Consider the following 8,099-nt stretch of genomic DNA (forward strand, 5'->3'; position numbering starts at 1 on the left):
CATGGTAACAGTGCCGACAGTGACAGTGCCCATGGTGACACTTCTCACAGTGAATGTTCCCATGGGGACAGTTACCATGATGAGATTTCTCACGGTGATAGTGCCCGTTGTGACAGTGCTCACAGTGACAATGCCCATGGTGCCAGTGCCCATAGAGACATTCCGCACGGTCACATTTCTCACGGTGAAAGTGCCTATGGTGACACTGCACCTGGTGGCAGTGCAAAATGGTGACAGTGCCCATGGTGACATTGCTCATAGTGACTTTGCTTACAGTGATAGTCCTTACGGTGACAGTGTGCATGGTGACACTGCACACAGTTGCAGTGTTTATGGTGACAGTCTTCACGGTGATACTTTCCATGGTGATAGTGCCCATGGTGACACTGCACATGGTGGCAGTGATAAATGGTGACAGTGCCCCTGTTGACAGTTCTCATGGTGAGAGTGCACATGGTGACAACCCGTGCAGACTGTTCTCATGGTGACAGTACTCACGGTGACAGTTCTCATGTTTGCAGTATCCATGGTGACAGTGCTCACAGTGATAGTGCCCATGGTGAGAGTGCCCATGATGACAGGGCCCATGGTGCCATTGCCTATGGTGACAGTGCTCATGGTAACAGTGCCCAAGGTGACAGTGACCATGGTGAGAGTGCTCACACTGATGGTGCCCATGGTGACAGTGCTCACGGTGCCTGTCTACATTGTGCCAGTACCCATGGCGACAGTGCTCATGGTGACAGTGACCACAGTGAGAGTGCTCATAGTGATAGAGCTCACGGTAATAGTGCTCATGGTGACAATGCAAATGGTGACAATACCATGGTGACAGTACTCATGTTGAAAATACCCATGGTGGCAGTTCTCCTAGCGACAGATCTCATGGTGACAGTGCTCATAATAGCAGTGCCCAGGTGCCAGAGCTCGTGGTGAAAGTGCTAATGGTGACAGTGCTCTTGGTGGCAGTTCCCATCGGGACAATACTGATGGTGACGCTGTGCATTGTTACAGTGCCCATGGTAACCGTGCTCACGGTGATAGTGCACATCGTGACAGCGCCCATGGTGGTAGTTCACCTGGTGACAGTGCTAAATAGTGACAGTGCACGTGCTGACAGTGCTCACGGTGATAGTGCCCATGGTGACAGTGCACACGGTGATAATGGGCATTGTTACAGATTTCATGGTGACAGCACACGGTGGCAGTGGCCATGGAGACAGTGCCCACAATGACAGTGCCCATGGTGACAGTGCCGACAGTGACAGTGCCCATGGTGACAGTTAGCATGGTGAGATTTCTCACGGTGACAGTGCCCGTTGTGACAGTGCTCACAGTGACAATGCCCATTGTGCCAGTGCCCATAGAGTCATTCCGCACGGTCTCATTTCTCACAGTGAAAGTGCCTATGGTGATATTAACCATGGTGACACTGCACATGGTGGCAGAGCAAAATGGTGACAGTGCCCATGGTGACATTGCTCATGGTGACTTTGCTTATGGTGATAGTCCTTACAGTGACAGTGCGCATGGTGACACTGCACACAGTGACAGTGTTCATGGTGACAGTGTTCACAGTGATAGTTCCCATGGTGAGATTGTCCATGGTAACAGTGCCCATAGTCACAATTCTCATGGTGTAGTGCTCACAGTGACAGTGCCCATGGTGTCATGCCCATGGTGACAGTGCTCATGGTGACAGTGCTCATGTTGGCAGTGCCATAAATAACAGTGCTCATTGTGGCAGTGCTCATGGTGTCCGTGCTCATGGTGACAGTGCCCATGTTTACAGTGTTTATGGTGATAGATGTCACGGTGTCAGTGCCCACGGGGACAGTGCCAAGGCTGACAAAGCCCAGGGTGATACTTCCCATTGGGACAGTGCCCACGGTGACAGTGCCCATGGTGACAGCGCCCAGTGTGACAAGGCTCATGGTGACAGTGCTCACGGTGACGGTGCACATGGTGACAGTGCCGATGGTGAGAGTGCCATTAGTGACAGTGTTCATGGTGAAACTGCCCATGGAGACATCGCCCATGGTGATAGTGCTCGTGGTGACAACCCCACGGTGACAGTGCCAATGTTGATAGTCCCCGTGGTGACAGGTCTTACATTGAATGTGACCATGGTGTCTGTGCTCATGGTGACAGTGCTCAAGGTTATAGTCTCCATGTTGACAGTGCCGATGGTGACAATTCTCACGGTGACAGGGCCTATGGTGTAAATTCACATAGTGACAGTGTTCACGGTGACAGTGCCCATGGTGCTATTACCCATGGTGACAGTTCTCATAGTGAAACTGCCCATGGTGACACTGCACATGGTGGCAGTGCAAAATGGAGACAGTGCCCATGGTGATATTGCTCATGGTGACATTGCTTACGGTGATACTGTGTATGGTGAAACTCCACACAGTGACATTGCTCATGGTGACAGTGTTCACGGCGTTAGTTCCTATCGTGAATGTGACCATGGGGACAGTGCCCATTGTCACAATTCTCATGGTGTAGTGCTCACGGTGACAGTGCCCATGGTGACAATACACAGGGTGACACTATTCATGGTGACATTGCTCATGGTGAGAGTGCCCATGTTCACAACTGTCACGGTGATAGTTCCCATGGTGACAATACCCAGGGTAACAGAGCTGATGGTAAAAGTGTTCACGGTGACAGTGCCCATGATGACAGTACCTAAGGTGACAATTCCCATGGTGAGACTGCTCATAGACAGTGCCCATGGTGACAATACCCAGCGTGTCCTGTCCATGGTGACAGTGATCATGGTGACACTTCTCATGAGGACAGTGCCATAAGTGACAGTGCTCATTGTGGCAGTGCTCATGGTGACTGTGCTCATGGTGACAGTGCCCATGGTGACAGTGCCTATGGTGATAGATATCATGGTGGCCGTGCCCAGGGTGACATTGCCCACGCTGACAAAGCCCATGGTGATACTTCCCATTGTGACAGTGCCAACGGTGGCAGAGCCCATGGTGACAGTGCCCAAGATCACAGTGTCCATGGTGAGAGTGCTAACGGTGACTGTGCCCATGGTGACAGCACCCAGTGTGACAATGCCCATTGTGACAGTGCTCACGGTGACCATGCCGATGGTGATAGTGCCAATAGTGAGAGTGCTCACGGTGACACTGCCCATGGAGACACTGCCCATGGTGATAGTGCTCATCATGACAACCCCTCGGAGGCAGTGCCAATGGTGAGAGTCCCCGTGGTGACAGTTCTCACGGTGAAAGTGATCCTATTGATATTTCTCATGGTGACAGTGCTCTTGGTGACAGTGCTCAAGGTGATAGTCCGAATGTTGACAGTGCCCATGGTGACTCTTCTCACGGTGACAGTGCCTATGGTGATTATGCTCTTAGTGACAGTGCTCATGGTGACAGTGCCCATGGTGACAGTGACCACGGTGAATGTTCTCACCATGGTAGTGCCCATGGTGACAGTGTTCATGATGACAGTCCGCATTAAGGCTGTGCCCACGGTGACACTGCTCATGGTGATAGTTCTCACGGTGATAGTACGCACGGTGACAGTGCCAAAGGTGACAATACCCAGGTGATAGTAATCATGGTGAAAGTGCCAATGGTGGCAGTTCTCATAATGACAGTTCTTGTGACAGTGCTCATGGTGGCAGTGCTCGTGGTGACAGTGCTCTTGGTGACAGTGCTCATGGTGGCAGTGCCCATGGTGAGACTCCCGATGGTGACACTGCCCATGGTGACAGTGCACATGGTCATGGTGCATCTGCTGGCAGTGCAAAATAGTGAGAGTGCCCATGATGATATTGCTCATGGTGATAGTGCCCATGGTGAGAGTGCCCATGGTTCCAGTGCTCATGGTGACAGTGCCCATTGTGACAGTGGCCCTGGTGACAGTGCACACCGTGAGAGTGCCCATGGTGTCTGTGCCCATGGTGACAGTTCTTATCATGAGAGTGTTCACGGTAGCAGTGTTCATGGTAATAGTGCTCACGGAGACATTGCCCACAATGAGAGTGCCCATGGTGAGAATACTGACTGTGACAGTGCCCATGATGACTTTTCTCTCTGCGACAGTGCCCATGGGGACAGTTAGCACGGTGAGATTTCTCACAGTGATAGTGCACATGGTTTCAGTGCTAATAGTGAAAAGACCCACGGCGCCAGTGCCCATCATGGCATTGCTCACGGTGATAGTTCTCACGGTGACAGTGCCCATGGTGATATTACCCATGGTGACAGTACTCAGTGATCAAGTGCTCATGGTGACAGTGCCTAAGGTGATAGTGCACACGGTGGCAGTGCAAAATGGCGACAGTGCCCATGGGGACATTGCTTAATGTGATAGTCCTTGTGGTGACATTGTGCATGGTGACATTGCCCACCACGACAGTTCTCTTGTTGACAGTGCTCATGGTGATAGTGTCAATGTTGGAAGTGCCCATCGTGAAAGTGCCCATGGTGACAGTTCTTATGATGAGAGTGGTCAGAGGGGCAGTGCTCATGGTGAAAGTGCCCATGGTGACAGAGCCCACGGTGACAGTGTCCATAGTTATAGTGTCCACGGTGACAGTCCTAACAGTGAAATTGTCCATGGGGACACTGCCCATGGTGAAAGTGCCCATGGTCACAACACTCACGGTGATAGTGCTCACGGTGAGAGTGGCCATGGTGACAGTGACCACGGTGACACTTCTAATGGTGATACTGCCCATGATGACAGTGCTCATGGTGACAGTCCACATTGTGCCAGTGCCCAAGGTGACAGTGCTCATGGTGACAGTGCCCAAAGTCACAATACCCATGGTGACAGTGCCCAGGCTGACAGTTCTCAAGGTGATAGTGCCCATGGTGACAGTGCACATGGTGATACAGAGGATGGGGACAGTGCTTATGGTGACAGTGGTCATGGTTGCAGTACCCATGGTGATAGTGCTGAAACTGACAGTGCCTTTGGGATAGTGCCCATGGTGAGTGTGCTCGTGTTAATAGTGCCCATGGTGGCAGTTCCCATTGTGAAAGTGCTCATGATGACAGTGCCCATGTTGGTAGTTCCCATGGTGACAGTGCTCATGGTGATAGTGACCATGTTAACAGTGCACATGGTGGCTGTGCCCTTGGTGACAGTGCCCATGATGACAGTATTCATGGTGACAGTGCTCACGGTGATAGTGCCCATAGTGACAGTGCCCACGGTGATAATGGGTATTATTACAGTGTTCATCGTGACAGAGCCCAAGGTGGCAGTGGCCATGGTGACAGTGCCCACAATGACAGTGCCCATGGTGACAGTGCCGACAGTGACAGTGCCCATGGTGACACTTCTCACAGTGAATGTGCCCATGGGGACAGTTACCATGATGAGATTTCTCACGGTGATAGTGCCCGTTGTGACAGTGCTCACAGTGAAAATGCCCATGGTGCCAGTGCCCATAGAGTCATTCCGCACGGTCACATTTCTCACGGTGAAAGTGCATATGGTGACACTGCACCTGGTGGCAGTGCAAAATGGTGACAGTGCCCATGGTGACATTGCTCATAGTGACTTTGCTTACAGTGATAGTCCTTACGGTGACAGTGTGCATGGTGACACTGCACACAGTTGCAGTGTTTATGGTGACAGTGTTCATGGTGATAATTTCCATGGTGATAGTGCCCATGGTGACACTGCACATGGTGGCAGTGATAAATGGTGACAGTGCCCATGTTGACAGTTCTCATGGTGAGAGTGCACATGGTGACAACCCGTGCAGACTGTACTCACGGTGACAGTTCTCATGTTTGCAGTATCCATGGTGACAGTGCTCACAGTGATAGTGCCCATGGTGAGAGTGCCCATGATGACAGGGCCCATGGTGCCATTGCCTATGGTGACAGTGCTCATGGTAACAGTGCCCAAGGTGACAGTGACCATGGTGAGAGTGCTCACACTGATGGTGCCCATGGTGACAGTGCTCACGGTGCCTGTCTACATTGTGCCAGTACCCATGGCGACAGTGCTCATGGTGACAGTGACCACAGTGAGAGTGCTCATAGTGATAGTGCTCACGGTAATAATGCTCATGGTGACAATGCAAATGGTGACAATACCATGGTGACAGTACTCATGTTGAAAATACCCATAGTGGCAGTTCTCATAGCGACAGATCTCATGGTGACAGTGCTCATAATAGCAGTGCCCAGGTGCCAGTGCTCGTGGTGACAGTGCTAATGGTGACAGTGCTCTTGGTGGCAGTTCCCATCGGGACAATACTGATGGTGATGCTGTGCATTGTTACAGTGCCCATGGTAACCATGCTCACGGTGATAGTGCACATCGTGACAGTGCCCATGGTGGTACTTCACCTGGTGACAGTGCTAAATAGTGACAGTGCACATGCTGACAGTGCTCACGGTGATAGTGCCCATGGTGACAGTGCACATGGTGATAATGGGCATTGTTACAGAGTTCATGGTGACAGCACACGGTGGCAGTGGCCATGGAGACAGTGCCCACAATGACAGTGCCCAAGGTGACAGTGCCGACAGTGACAGTGCCCCTGGTGACACTTCTCACGGTGACAGTGCCCATGGGACAGTTAGCATTGTGAGATTTCTCACGGTGATAGTGCCCGTTGTGACAGTGCTCACAGTGAAAATGCCCATGGTGCCAGTGCCCATAGAGTCATTCTGCATGGTCACATTTCTCACAGTGAAAGTGCCTATGGTGATATTATCCATGGTGACACTGCACATGCTGGCAGAGCAAAATTGTGACAGTGCCCATGGTGACATTGCTCATGGTGACTTTGCTTATGGTGATAGTCCTTACAGTGACAGTGTGCATGGTGACACTGCACACAGTGACAGTGTTCATGGTGACAGTGTTCACGGTGATAGTTCCCATGGTGAGATTGACCATGGTAACAGTGCCCATAGTCACAATTCTCATGGTGTAGTGCTCACAGTGACAGTGCCCATGGTGTCATGCCCATGGTGACAGTGCTCATGGTGACAGTGCTCATGTTGGCAGTGCCATAAATAACAGTGCTCATTGTGGCAGTGCTCATGGTGTCCGTGCTCATGGTGACAGTGCCCATGTTTACAGTGTTTATGGTGATAGATGTCACGGTGTCAGTGCCCACGGGGACAGTGCCAAGGCTGACAAAGCCCAGGGTGATACTTCCCATTGGGACAGTGCCCACGGTGACAGTGCCCATGGTGACAGCGCCCAGTGTGACAAGGCACATGGTGACAGTGCTCACGGTGACGGTGCCCATGGTGACAGTGCCGATGTTGAGAGTGCCATTAGTGACAGTTCTCATGGTGAAACTGCCCATGGAGACATCGCCCATGGTGATAGTGCTCGTGGTGACAACCCCACGGTGACAGTGCCAAAGTAGATAGTCCCCGTGGTGACAGGTCTTACATTGAATGTGACCATGGTGTCTGTGCTCATGGTGACAGTGCTCAAGGTTAGAGTCTCCATGTTGACAGTGCCGATGGTGACAATTCTCACGGTGACAGGGCCTAAGGTGAAAATTCTCATAGTGACAGTGTTCACGGTGACAGTGCCCATGGTGCTATTACCCATGGTGACAGTTCTCATAGTGAAACGGCCCATGGTGACACTGCACATGGTGGCAGTGCAAAATGGTGACAGTGTCCATGGTGCTATTGCTCACGGTGACATTGCTTACGGTGATACTGTGTATGGTGAAACTGCACACAGTGACATTGCTCATGGTGACAGTGTTCACGGCGTTAGTTCCTATCGTGAATGTGACCTTGGGGACAGTGCCCATTGTCACAATTCTCATGGTGTAGTGCTCACGGTGACAGTGCCCATGGTGACAATACACAGGGTGACAGTATTCATGGTGACATTGCTCATGGTGAGAGTGCCCATGTTCACAACTGTCACGGTGATTGTTCCCATGGTGACAATACCCAGGGTAACAGAGCTGATGGTAAAAGTGTTCACGGTGACAGTGACCATGATGACAGTACCTAAGGTGACAATTCCCATGGTGAGACTGCTCATAGACAGTGCCCATGGTGACAATACCCAGCGTGTCCTGTCCATGGTGACAGTGATCATGGTGACACTTCTCATGA

The sequence above is a fragment of the Mesoplodon mirus genome (genome assembly GCF_964341445.2).
Source record: "Mesoplodon mirus genome assembly, contig: SUPER_3_unloc_1, whole genome shotgun sequence".
In the NCBI taxonomy this organism is placed as follows: Eukaryota; Metazoa; Chordata; class Mammalia; order Artiodactyla; family Ziphiidae; genus Mesoplodon; species Mesoplodon mirus.